Source organism: Oryx dammah, unplaced genomic scaffold, assembly GCF_014754425.2.
Source record: "Oryx dammah isolate SB20612 unplaced genomic scaffold, SCBI_Odam_1.1 HiC_scaffold_26, whole genome shotgun sequence".
In the NCBI taxonomy this organism is placed as follows: Eukaryota; Metazoa; Chordata; class Mammalia; order Artiodactyla; family Bovidae; genus Oryx; species Oryx dammah.
The window spans coordinates 86,136,075-86,149,771 of NW_024070210.1; the positions used below are offsets into that span (position 1 = coordinate 86,136,075).

The window sequence follows — 13,697 nt, forward strand, 5'->3', positions numbered from 1 at the left end:
GAGAAATGTAGTGGCTTTCCCTAGGTTACAAAGCTTCTAAGACTCCTCTTGGAAAGGGTGTGAGATTCTAGGCTCTGGTGATGAATTCAGAAGCAGCACCTCACCCTCAGACTCTCCATTCACAGACAGCTGTGGTGGCAGATCTTTAGGCAAACTCACTTAGTAAGAAGTCAGCCCATGGGTTCTTCTTGCCCTCTTTCCCTCTTCTCCTTCCTCCTCCCTTACCTCCTTCTCCTTCCTGCTTTTACAACATTTTATTATAAATAAACACTGGGAAGTTTATTATGAACAGAGTTTCAATTCAATAATTTTAGAAAGGACACTTCAACCGGTGCCCAAGAGAACAAAATATTTAGCCACCATCCCAGAAGACTTCACGTGTTCCTTTCCATATTCTTATCGTTCACAGTAATCTCTTCCTTGTCTTATCATTTTGTGCAATCTATATTTGTATTCCTAAACAATACCGTTTTGCCTAATTTTGAAGTCCATTGAAATGGTATAAATTTGTATATATTCTTGTCTTACTTCTTTCACTCAACATCATGTTCACAAGATTCATCCATGTTGCCAAGTATATTTGTTTATTGGGGCTTCCATAACAAAGAACTACAGCTGGTTGGCTGGCTTAAACAAAAGGAATTTATTTTCTCCTAGTTGAAGAGGCTAGAAGTCCGAGATCAAGGTGTCAGCAAGGTTACTTCCTTCTGAGGACTTCGAGGGAAGGCTGTGCTCCAGGTCTCTTCTTGCTTATCGAGAGATGGCTGTCTTCTCCCTGTGTCTTCATCTTTCCTCTGTTCGTGTCTATGTCCAGATACCCTCGTTCTATAAGGACATCAGCCGTACTGGATGGACGCTGGCCCATATGACCTCATTTGAACTTGATTGCCTATGTAATTAAATATAGTCACACTCTGAAGTATGGGGGTTAGGGCTTTATATGAATACAGTGGGATGGGGGAGATACCACTGAGCCTAACACTGAATGTAACTACGGTTCACTCATTTTCATTACGGTGTGGTCACCTATTGTATGTCAATCACAGTGTATCTACCCATTCTGCCGCTGATGGGCACTTGAGTTGTTTCCAGTTTGGAGGCCATTACAAATAACACTGCTTTGAATTTTCCTTCACCTGTAACTTGGTGCAGGTGTGCATGAATTTCTTTAGGGTTTGTAACTAGAAGTGGATCAACTGACTCACGGGATAAGTTTATCTTCAATTTTATTCATTTATTTTTTAAATTGATTTGGCTGTGCTAGGTCTTAGATGTGGCACACGGGATCTTTGGTCTTTGTTACAGTATGTGGGATCTAGTTCCCTGACCAGGGATCAAATCTGGGCCCCCTGCATTGGGACCATGGAGTCTTAGCCAATGGGCTACTAGGAAAGTCCCTATCTTCAATTTTACAAGGTGTGTGGACAGTTTTCCAAAGTGGCTACACCAATTTCTTCTTACCCCAGCCACAGAGTCTCACATCTCCATTGCTCTACTCCTCACCAGCACTTGGTATTAGCAGACCTGCCAGGGTTAATTGTGAGGTAGTTTATTTTGCATTTCCTTAATGACTGATGGCATTGGGCACATTTTCACACAAACCATCTAGAGCTGCCATTATGTAAAGTGCCTGTTCAAGACTTTTGCCAACTTTTCTATTAAGTTCTCTTTTTAACCTTTGAATTACTCTACTTTATACACTCAGAGCAATTTTATTGTCATTTAAGGGCATAATGTTAACCTTCCTGCTCCTTGGTCGGTACCATCAGATCCATCCTGAAATTTTTTAATAACTTGAATCTCAGAGAAAAAGGATTGGAGGTTTAATCTCTTTCTTCCCAGAAGCCCCTGGGCTTCTTAGGCAAACATTCCAACACCCCTCCTTCAACTTCTTACCTCCACATGTGGGTTGATCACCCCCCCAAGTCACAGCATCCCCTCCTGCCTGCCCTGCTGCCATGCCGCCCACACAGAACATGATCACTGAAGGAGATCAGGTGCAATGTCCAGCATAATCCCAGGAACCCCACATGCTGTTAGTGAATATGACTTCCTTCCCCGTCCTGATGCTCTGCCGAAAGGAAAGTGTTGGTCGACCAGTTGTGTCTGACTGTTTGCGACCCCAAGGACTGTAGGATGCCAGGTTCCTCTGTCCACGGAATTCTCCAGGCAAGAATACTGGAGTGGGTTGCCATTCCCTTCTCCATGGGACCCCCCCAACCCCCCAGGGATCAAACCCGGGGTTCCTGCATTGTAGGCAGATTCTTTACTGTGTGAGCCACCAGGGAAACTACTGCAGAAAGGAAGCCTCTGAGTGCCAGGTCATATGCCAATGCCTGCTATTTGCCCATTCATTGCCATTCTCTTCCTTTTTCTTAGCTGCAGATTTTATTCAAGGAAATAAAAGGCACCCTTTGCTGCTTTCCTGACACCTGGAACCTCCTGCAGCCATCTTAGTTGTTGCCTTAAAGGATAAAAGAACTTACGTGGCTCTGTGACAGAGAGGAGCCATCAGACCAGACCTTGAAAGACAACTTGGTTTATGCAACACAGAAATTAACCTCTGTCACTTTAAAGCCATTGTTATCCGGTTTTCTTTTAGATGAGGCACAACTGAATCTTGATATTTAATGGAAAACACATATTTTCAGTTAATTATAAACATCTGTTGGCTGGAGTTAACTTTTCCTGCTTCCATTAAAATCATTTTTCTGGTCAGTAAGTTTTAATATATTTAGATATCCACATTCAACTTTACATTTTTCAAATAGCCGATTAGATCAGTATTTTCATGCTGGTATGAGTATTGAGATACAGTATCTTAAATGGTTATAAACTTAAGTACTTCCTGTGATAGAAGTATCCCTTCCTCTCTAAGAAGCGGTCTTGCTTATGACAGCTACATGTAAGTAAACGTTAGGATACTCAGGAGGTAATGAATTCATTCTCTATTTTATTTATTTTTTTGGCTGTATCTCTGGGCATGCAGGATCTTAGTTCCTCAACCAGGGATCGAACCAGCCCCCACTGAAGTGGAAGTGATGTCTTAACCGTTGGACAGCCAGGGAAGTCCTGAATTCATTCTTTTTGAATGCAACTAATATTCACAGAGAACTTCCTGTGTGAGTTAGCCAGGCTGTGTCCTCCCTGTTCAAAGTGAGGCTCTCAAGCCATGGTCCCTACCCTCCATGACTGTAATGTGATAAAGCCATGGGTCACTGCCAGATAGCAGGTTAATGTATTTGGTCGGGGAGCCATTATGGAAATGAGAATGTACATACCCACACATACACCCACAAACACATGATAACAAGGAGGCTGCGTGAGATGTAGGAGCAAACACTGTGGATTCTGACTGTAAGGCCTTATATGATTCACTGAATCTTTCTGAGCCTCAGTTTCCTCTTCTGAAAATGGTGGCTTATCCCACGGGTATATTGTGAGGATGAAATGAGAAAACACATAAATGCCGGCATAAAGGAAGCACTCAATCATGTTCAATAAAGTGGGTTTGTGGCTTTGTTTTCTTTTTTTAATTTTTTTTCCTCTTTACTGAATTTGTTACAATATTGCTTCTGTTTTATGTTTGGCCAGGAGGCATCTGGGGTCTTAACTCCCTGACCAGACAGAGATGGAATACACACCCTTTGCCATCAGAAGGGGAAGTCTTAACCACTGGACCACTAGGGAAATCCTGGTTTGTTTTTATTTTTAACTTAACTGGCTAAGCAGGGTCAAAGACCCATCTGCCACTTCAGCAGAAGGCCTTACTCCAGCCACCTGAGTCATCCCCCAGCCAGGCCCCAGGCCTGGGGTGGGTCCCAGGGTCTCTCATCTCCCAAAGGCAATGATACTTCTCATCACCAAAGCCTGGAAGAGCTGGGTGTAAGTACAGATTAAGTTTCCATTTTTACTTAAAAATCCTAACTTCTGGACGTTCATTTTGGGGATTACAGCAGTAGATTAAGCTACTTTAATATGTTATAAGTTGAAGTCTTTACTTGGCTGCTAAAGTTTAATTCAGTCTAATTATTTCATATGGCATCAACTATAATAGTTTCATAATTTCTAGTATATTAAGCACTTAATATGTTGTGTCATTTGAAATCACATATTAAATTCAGCAAAGTACATTTTAATGAGAGTTAAGTGGTGTGAAAATATTAATACAATGTGATGGTTCATCTTGGCGCTCATATTTTGTAGGTCTGTTCCTTGTGTACAAATGCCTGGCTCACCAGGTAAGGGAAGTGTTTAACTGCCTGGAGCTCAAATGGGTGTCTGACCAGAACATGCTCCCACCTTTTCCCACATAGCACTTTACAGTGGGATTTCTCACTGGACCTCATAACCCAGCAAAGCAAGCAGGGAAATCATTCCTTCCATTTTAGAGATGAGGGAGCTGAGGCTCATTCCTGGGACATCACAATGACCCTTCCTGGCTCACAGCCATTGCCGTTTCCCCCCTGCTCCGCAGCTGTTGTCAGAATAACCCAGGGGAGAGTAATGCCTGGACTCTGGCACAAGGAGGATTTGGAGGAAGTGTCATTCTTCCCCCGACTTGTATCCACACATAGAGAAACTGACAGAGACACAGAGAAGTTGGCTGACTTTGTACTTGCACTTGGCAATTCTTTTTGAACCTTCTTTCAGAGCCTACAAAAATCACAGTGAAGCCTTAAGATAGCAACAGCTTGGACTTCCCTGGTGGTCTGGTGGTTAAGAATCCACTTGCTGATGCAGAGGACACAGGTTCAGTCCAGGGTCTGGAAAGATCCCACATGCCATGGAGCAACTAAACCCCTGCACCACAACTACTGAAGCCCACAGGCCTAGGGCAACACAGGAAGCCACCGCAACAAGAAGCCCACCACCACCATGACGAGTAGCTCCTGCTCACTGCAACTAGAGAAAACCCACGCAGCAATGAAGACCACCACAGCCAAACCAAAATGTGTGTGTGTGTGTGTACAGCAACAGCTCAAAATAATGATATGTCAATGGCAGAATTTAAGGCAGCAAAGAAAGAGATTTGAGAGAGAGCTTCCTTGAACCCTTCAAACTGCATTCCCATCTTCCTTCTAGGTGCAGTTAGCCCTTGGAGTCAGAGAGATCCGAGAGCAAATTCCAGTATCATGGACTAGCTGCGCCCCTTTACCTCTCTAGACCTAGGTTTTCCCCATCAGCAAAACAGGAATAATAAACCCCCTGTGCTTATCTCTCAGAGACATTAAAATAAAATAATACATCAGAAGGTCCTACGGTGACCTTAAAGCGCAGGGACTCATGCTAAGCTGAACAGGAGTTAATGCGTCTATGTGATGCTGTCCTTCCCAAACAATGTAACTACACTTTAATCCGGGCCTCTGGTAACTCAAACCCAAAGGATTAAAGACCTCTGGTAAAAACAGTGCCCACAGTAGCTCAGTAAAGGAGGAAAAAAAAAAAAAGAAAAAAATCCACCTGGTGGCTTAGATGGTAAAGAATCTGCCTACAATGCAAGAGATGTGGGTTTTATCCCTGGGTCAGGAAGATCTCCTGGAGAATGGAATGACAACCCACTCCAGTATTCTTGCCTGGAATGAACAGAGGTAGGGGTGTGGATGTCAGTGTGGCTGTGAGTGTGGACGTGAGTTTGTGTGGGTGTGTCTAAGAAACAGTCTCCACAGTAGCTTAAAGAAAAGAAGGGAAACCTCTCACCCTCCCCCAACCTCCCTCTCCCTCCTTGCTGGGCCTTCCAGCTGGGGCAGGGGCAATTGGTTTATGGTTCAGCAGGTCCCAGACCCTAGGTCCACATGAGCCCCTGTGGACTGTTTCCAGGATCTTCCATGCCCCTAAAAGAGAAATCAAAACTAGTGTTGAATTTTAACATCTTGCTAATTAGTCTTGAAAAATTCTTCATTCACCTGGTTACAAAAACCACAGCAGGTAAAAGCAGACAGAAATGTTAGTCTCTAGAGCACTTTCCTCACTTGGCAGAAGTTAAAACTGAACCAGAGAGGCAGGTCCAGAAAGTTGGCCAAGGTCACCAAGACAGGTATAGGGAGGAATGGAAACTAAAATTTAGATCTCTGTCCTCTGTACCACAGCTGCTCAATAAGAAAAAAAAAAACAAAACGAACAAACAAAAACCCACCTCTGGCTCAAAATAACACAAGCTCATATAGCCAGAAACAGTGAACAACTTGGTCCATCAGCCTGGTCCATCTCCTGCTGGTTTCCGCAATAAGGCAGTTATGAACCCATGAGAGGTACCTGTCACAGTGACACGTGTGTGCATCGACTGTGTCCAAAAGGCTCTCCCTCTAAATAAATGAAGAAAAACGTGGCTGCTAATTGAAGAATAGCATCATCTCCCATCAATGCTAATATGCATTTTGGTTATTTGCAATTCCCTTTTGTAAGTCTGAGGGAAACATCATTGCCCAAATTAGCTCTTTTCGCTCAATAAAGGCCATATTAGCATTCTGAGGTTTGTTTGCTTACTGCTTAATTAGAGAGAGGTCAGATGAGAAGTTGGGCTGTCTGCACCTGATTCCCATTTCACTGAACACGGTGGTCGGGGGAGGGGCTCCAAAGTCCCCAGAGGCCAGGCCAGGTGCTTCCCGGCTAGAGCTCAGTCAGGCTCACAGTGCGGTGCCAGAGCTCCACGTGGAGCACCAGCTATTTGATACCTCCACAGCGGCCTCCTCTGAAGCACTGGCCCAGATGGGTGAAACTAACTCAGGTGACTCCAGAGTGTTCCTCTGCCTGGATTCTGCGTCCTGGCCTCTCAGGGCTGCATCCCTATCATCAAGTGACAGCTCGACTGTCACCTCCTTCCTGTCCACCCACTTAAGTGGCCTCCTTCCTCAGCCACACTGTATCCCCGCATGTTCTTTCCCATCTGCCTCGGCACTGAAAAATGCTCTCCCCATGCTGGAACGCAAGCTTCATGACCCCTGCAGCCCCGCTGCTCACGTCATGGATACTCAATATTTGGTGGAAATGAAGGCAGGAAGGAAAACCTGAGCTGATAAGGCTTTGGGAGCATTGTTTAAGAGGAAAAGGGCAGACTACACTCCTGGTCCCGTATATTTTCTCTCTTGAGTTACACCGTGAAGAGTAAAAGATCAGTCTTTGAAACCAGATTTGCATCCAAATCCCCAGTTGTCTCACCACTGACAGGATAATTTTGGCCTTGATAGTTTGACCAACTAGAGAATCCGTTTTCTAACCTACAAACTGGGCGGGGGTGAGGGTGGGGTGGAATTGATCAATCAGATTCAGTGCCTGGCTCAGGACTGGATCAAAGGGTGGTGATATTTCCCAGACTGCCACCACCCTCGAGCCACGCTATGCAAAGCCTGGACCCCAGAGCGGACCCGCCCCGCCCCGCGCCAATCCCTCTGTCCCTTGGCTTCAAGTGCGGCGCCCAGCCCCAGCCGCGCAGCACACAGCTTCCCGCGCCCAGTCACTGCCAGGTCTCTGTCGGTGGCTCCAGCCCTCGCGGGGTCACTAGTCCCAACGCGACCATCGGTTCGCAAGCGGTTCGGAGTCCCGGATCGCACTTCTGGGGAGATCTCTTTGGCACCATGGCCCCTCGTCCCAAAAAAGCATCCTCGCGGGGCACACGCCGCCACGAGTAGTTGCGGAGATCACCGCGCTGCCGAGTTCCCCTCCGCCAAGCGCTGCGACCGACCCTTCCGCATTCAGTTCGGCAGGAGCGCAAGAGGCGCGTGAGCAACGCGCACCACGTGACCGAGCTTGTCTGCCCGCGCAGTCTACTAGGCGCGCAGAGGTCGGGCGGGGGTAGGGCTAATTTCCCATGGTTCCCTTCATTTGCATATATAATGTAATAAGGTTATGAAGACTATTAAACTCAATCATAATCAAACAATATGATGACAGTATGTGTAGTACAAAAGGTCAGAACTTATTATGTACTTTGAATCTTAAAGAAGGGCACAGTCTAGTCACCATAACTGTAAAATTTTTTCTATTCTTGGCTTTATATGGTTTCTGAGAGGACCTAGTTGTCGTGCTCGCTTCGGCAGCACATATACTAAAATTGGAACGATACAGAGAAGATTAGCATGGCCCCTGCGCAAGGATGACACGCAAATTCGTGAAGCGTTCCATATTTTTGTCCAGACGGTCTGCACAGCTCTCATCTTGATGCGAACGCTTTTCGCCTAAAGTTTCTGCTTTTTGTTTGACATAAAAGAAGCCATAGCTCCTGGAGACGAAGTAAAAGTAAATGTGGGCAATCAGATTGATCTGATTGTGCTTTTCACACCTGGCCCTTGGGCCCCAGTCTTCAGCCTTGCAAATCTTGCCTCTGCTTCCCTCTGTATTATCCTGAGTTCTACTGTACCTTACCCTTAAGGAAGTGGCCTTGCCAAAGTTGGTCCGTTTCACGTCCAAAGCATAACAGGACCTTGCTGCTAAGTCGATTCAGTCGTGTCCGACTCTGTGCGACCCCATAGACGGTCTCCCACCAGGCTCCCCCGTCCCTGGGATTCTCCAGGCAAGAACACTGGAGTGGGTTGCCATTTCCTCCTCCAATGCATGAAACTGAAAAGTGAAAGTGAAGTCGCCCAGTCGAGCCCAACTCTTGGCGCCCCCACGGACTACAGCCTACCAGGCTCCTCCATCCATGGGATTTTCCAGGCAAGAGTACTGGAGTGGGGTGCCATTGCCTTCTCCGAACAGGACCTTAGTGCCACCATAAACTTAAGTTGTACTATAACAGGAACTTGGAACAAGACTGACTCATGGTACCTCTGAATCTTAAAATAATAATAACAATACTTACCCCTTATTGAGCATCTCCTATATGCCAGGGCCTTCACCGATATCTCATTTTAATATTCCTGACAGCCCTGTCTCGTGGGTATTACTGCCACTATTTCATAGGAGATGCTGAGGTAAAGCCACCTGGGCATGATCATGTTAATTAATAAGTAGCTGAAACAAGGCCTGCTAAGACCTTTAGCTGCACAGATCCTGAAAAGCCCTGCTCCCAGGTAATTCAATGGCAAAAGGCACAGTCCTAAACAATAAGAATGAGAAGGGAAAAAATGCCAACAAAGTTCAGATTTATCAATTTCTTTCCAGAAGAAAAATGTGGGTGCATACACTTTGCTGGTGCCTGAGCACGCGTGTAGTCCTCCTGGCGCCGGGAGCCGGGTTGGCATGCCTCTCGCGGCCCCCAGGCTCTGCTCTCGCCTCAATCAAGGCACGGGGATGGTCGCCCGGCCTCAGAGCCGCCCCAATCGGCGGCGAGTGCTCAGAGCTGCAGACCAGTGTACTATCAAGGATCCACTTCTGTTCTCTTCAGTGGAGGCAAAATGATCCTTTCCAGAAAAGAGCCGAGAACAGGCATCCGTGGGACCTCACGGCCTCCAGTGCGTGGAGTTAGAGGACAATTTTTGGTTTTCATTTCTTCCCCCAAAGATACTTCGTTCCTTGGAGGCCGCGTGGGTCACTGGGTGAGTAGTTTAAAGGCCCATTTCTGGAACGTCTAACAAGAAAATGACCACTATTGGTTTGGCTCTCTTTCTAGAGAAACTGGTCATTCTTTATCCTTCTTTGTGGCATAACCCTGTTTCAGAGTAAAATTTAGAAAAGACAGGAGCAATTCCTAGTTCTGTAAAAGCCAAAGACCTAGCTGACTTCTGTGGCTCTGCAGTTCTATGAAGTAGGTATTCTTTTCCCCACCATGTTATAGATGAGGAAGCTGAGGAACAGAGATATTCAACAGCTTGCCCTACAAATGTCACACAGCCAGTCAGTGGCAGAGAAGGGACTGAGACCCAGGAAATCTGGCTGTAGAGTTTGTGCTCTTAACAAACACTGTGCTTCCCTTTGGAGTGTAGAGTGGGAGAAAAGGCTGTTTAGAATTAATGCAAAGAGAGTGCAGGTCCAGTTCTGCTTTTTTTGGTGTTCTGAATTCAAGGATGGGAAGCACATGTTCTGCAAAGGATCAAGGCTCGACTTTAGATCAGGGTAGCTGGGAATGGGTGGACAGTTATGTGCCCAGTAACTGCAAAATTAGAGGGAGTGTGAAGGAGCACCCTCTTTGGGATCCAACTGCAAGAGGAAAATACTGTTCTAGGTTGACCATCCCTTACTTGACCCTTGCCACCTCCCCCCAAACTAATCCTATTGACAAAAGATCTTCTGAGCAGCAAGCCTGTTTAATTAGCTATGCAAATAAGCTTAACTGCTTCACAGTAGCTGTGGTCCAGAAGCACCTAAGGTTTCCTTCCTTCAGACATTTCCAGCACCCAAATGAACCACAAAGCTGACCCCATTCATCTGGACATCTGTTGAGTACCTGTGATGCATTGGGCCCTGTTGGAGATCACAAGGAAGGGCAGACGTGGCTCTGATGGCCAGGCCACTTACAGTTCTGTGGGAAACACAAACACACACCAAGGATAACTCAGGGAGGTAAGCACCCTATTAGCTTCCTTAACCAAGTGCCACGGAACACAGAGGTTACTCCCAGGAATCCAGAAATCTTCCAGGTGTGTTTTGCTGAGGGGTTACCTCAAATTTCAGAGGAAATGAAGGTGGGGGAGCTACCTACTGGTTTCTCCCAGGGGAGTGAAAAACCAAGTAGCTTGATGCTGTCTCCACCTGCTCCTCCAGCTTCCCGCAGTTTATCACCCTGGATTTGCTGGGGCCTGTCTGGAGGAGCATCCCTAGAGCCTTCCTCGGTCGAAAAATGAGTGGGAGATACAAGAGGCATGTTTGCCTGGCTCCTCACCCCCAAACCTCAGACTCTAAAGCCCGACCTTCTTGGGTACTGCCGGGGGCCGAGGTGAGGGACAAACAATACGAAAGCTCCCCATTCCCCAAGCCCCACTTTTTCTCCCTAAGACATGGCTCCCTAGTCTGGGGCCTTCGGACGCTGGCTGTAATGCCTAAAATGTGTCGCAAGGTGGCAACGTTGTGGCGAGAAAAAGACATTAAAAATCGGGATTTTTTTTTTCAAAGCATATTTTCCCTATTAATGTTTCATTTAACTTAATTAGAATCTGGTAAACTAATTAAAGTAGCTACGAGCCCCGCAATCAGCAATAATTCGTATAATTATTGATAATTACATCCATACCAATCGCTTGGTTATTAACATTTGGGGGGAACAAACCACTTCTGAAGGGAATCGGAGCCCAGGAGGGCTTTTGCGAGCTCTTTCTAGGTCGCATCCGCCTACACCTCGAATCCACAGAGAATCCGGTCCAGATGCTGCGCTCTTTCCGGCTGGCCCCAACTGCCTGCGGCGCTTTCCCCCACTTGGGGAAATTCGAAAAGGAAAGGTGGAATATTTACCAGGTTCCTCTGTGTGGGGCACAGCCAAGGAGTAACTTCCTACGTAGGGAGTAAGTGTTGATCCCATTTTACAGAGAAGGAAAGTGCTGTTTCCTAAGAAGCTGTTCCGTCCAGAGGGAAAGGCATGCGAATTCCCAACCTGCGCTCCTCGACGGGTCCCAGCTCCGCTCGCCCCTGGAATGCGCTAGAGACCCACGTCTCTTCCTTGGACCTCGGTTTCTGACCCGGTTGGTTCCACGCATAAAAACGTTCCCGCTCCCTGGAGGGTCCCTATGCGGGAGATCGCGCGTCTCGAGGCGAGCTCATCCCTCAGCGACACCTCACAACTTACCCAGCCATTCTCTCAGTCCCCTCTGGGTCTAGCCCGCGAGTGTCCCAGGACGGCAGGGCTTCCAGCCCCAGCACTGGGTGCTCCAGGGCCTGGCTTCCTGCCAAGATCGCGCGGCCGATCTCCCCTCCTGGGCCCCTTCTCCGAAACCGTGAGCGCGCCCTTGCTCGCCAGTTCCGCCCCTGGCCCTTTGGACGACAGGCCCAGAAAGTTTCCCAGGAACGCAGCCGAAGGCTCCCGGGTCCCAGCTGCTGGCTCGATGGGAGCACAGGACGCCCGCCTCCAGGGTCTCCACCCTGGGCGTCCAGGGCCGCCCAGTGAGAGTCCTTTGGTGTCTGAAAGCAGGTCGTCGGGGCCCGCCGGGGCCCGGCCGCGCAGCGCGGCCCTGCGCTTGCGTCCTCGCAGAGCGCGTTTACGCGCCGCCAGGGGCGGAGGCCTAAATATTAATTTAGAAAGAATGAAGGGTAGGACGGGGCACCACTGCTAGTCAAGTAAGGAGCAGAACTTGGAAGTCAGGTCAGAATGACTCCCAGGACCGTGCACTTTCCCACTCGAGCCACACTCTCCTCCTCCTTCAAAAAGCGCGCTGCCGTTTCCATCTTTTATCCGAGCCCAGGCAGCGAGTGCGCTGTGGAAACTGAGGCCGAAGGAAGGCCGGCGGCTAGGTAAGGCCTCGAAAACTGCGGCCGTCCCCCGGAACTGCAGCGGCCGGCGTATCTCACCTTCCTCCTTGGGCTCCTCGACGTCCGCAAACCCGCTGGGACTAAAATGGCCGGAACGTCCCAAACGGCCAGGACTCCCTGCGTTCCGCTAGCGGCGAGGCAGGCGGACATCTGCACGGGCCCGCGAGGCCCCGGCCCATCCCACGTATTTCGCCCCCGCCCCGCTCAGAGCTCTAGGCCCGGGCCGACGGCGCCCGGGCCTCCTGGCAGTTCTAGTTCAACCCGGGGATCCCGGCAGGGCGCGAATTCCGTCTCTGAGCGCCCCGGAGGAGGCTTCTCCGGTGGAGCAGGCATGGACAAGGGTAGGAGTAAACTCTCAGCCCCTGCGAGCGCTAGAGGGAAGATTCAGAGACCTCACAGGAGTTCTCATTCCTCGCCGAGGCCTAAAGGAGGGTCCTAAACGTGGGGCGGGGACGGCCTATGGCCTATGGGGCAAGCTGGGTGTGCCTGAAGAACCGATGGAGAGGTTGCGGTGCTCGCTGCTGACCACCTGGTCAAACACCGGTCTCAGCTTGGGCGCCCCAGCACCCGCGCTGCGGTCCCCACGCCCCACCTGTTGCGCCTGCTTCCTCCCCGTCCCTCCCCTCGCCACACTCCCATTTCCACAGCCCCAGAAAGTGTCGGGGTTTTCTTTTCTTTTTTATTAAAAACAAAACAAAAATCAGGGATACAGGGTGATCTCCCCAATCAGGCTCAAGGTGGTTTCCATCTCGTGAGTCAGTTGTCGCCCTTTTTAAAGTGCTGTTACATCAAGAGTTTACAACAAAAAATAGACAAAGCAAAAACCCAAGAGGGAATGCAAAATGGGACTGGAAGTAGGTCCAGGAGAAGGAAGCAAAATAACTTACAGCATAAATAAATTAAAAATGAACCCATTATTACTGAACCAAGAGACTCACAATACATTTATATCCATTGCACATAGCCACTTTGTCATTAGGAACAAGAGTTTCAGAAGTGGATGGGGAGGGGAGCGCGGGGCCAGCGAAATTGCTACATTGTATTCACAATTGGGGTTCAGAGGCTGTACAGGGAGAAGAAGCCCCCTATCCCTTTTCTTACCCCCTTTGGTCCGTTAAGACCATGAGACCCGATGCCCGGAGTTGAACCATGAGGCAAGGTGGTATTTACAATTGGAAACGGATACTGGGTCCTGGTCTCGGGCTCCCAAGAGGGAGCGGGCAAGGCCGAGGCGCCCGGGAGAAGGGCAGGCGGGCGGGAGGCTGTATTTACATCGGTCCGGTCCGAATGGCTTGTATCTCGCTCTCGGCCGCCGCGGCCGTGGGTATTTACAGGAAGAGAGCAGCATGGCTTGAGGGCGCGTG

General features: G+C 48.6%; 1 non-coding gene across 1 annotated transcript; it reads left to right on the forward strand.

Moving 5' to 3' along the window:
- The first annotated feature begins 8,020 nt into the window (after positions 1-8,020).
- On the forward strand, positions 8,021-8,127 carry LOC120853813. The gene has a single exon (XR_005718865.1). It is a non-coding gene; the product is annotated as a U6 spliceosomal RNA (small nuclear RNA).
- The last annotated feature ends 5,570 nt before the right edge of the window (positions 8,128-13,697 follow it).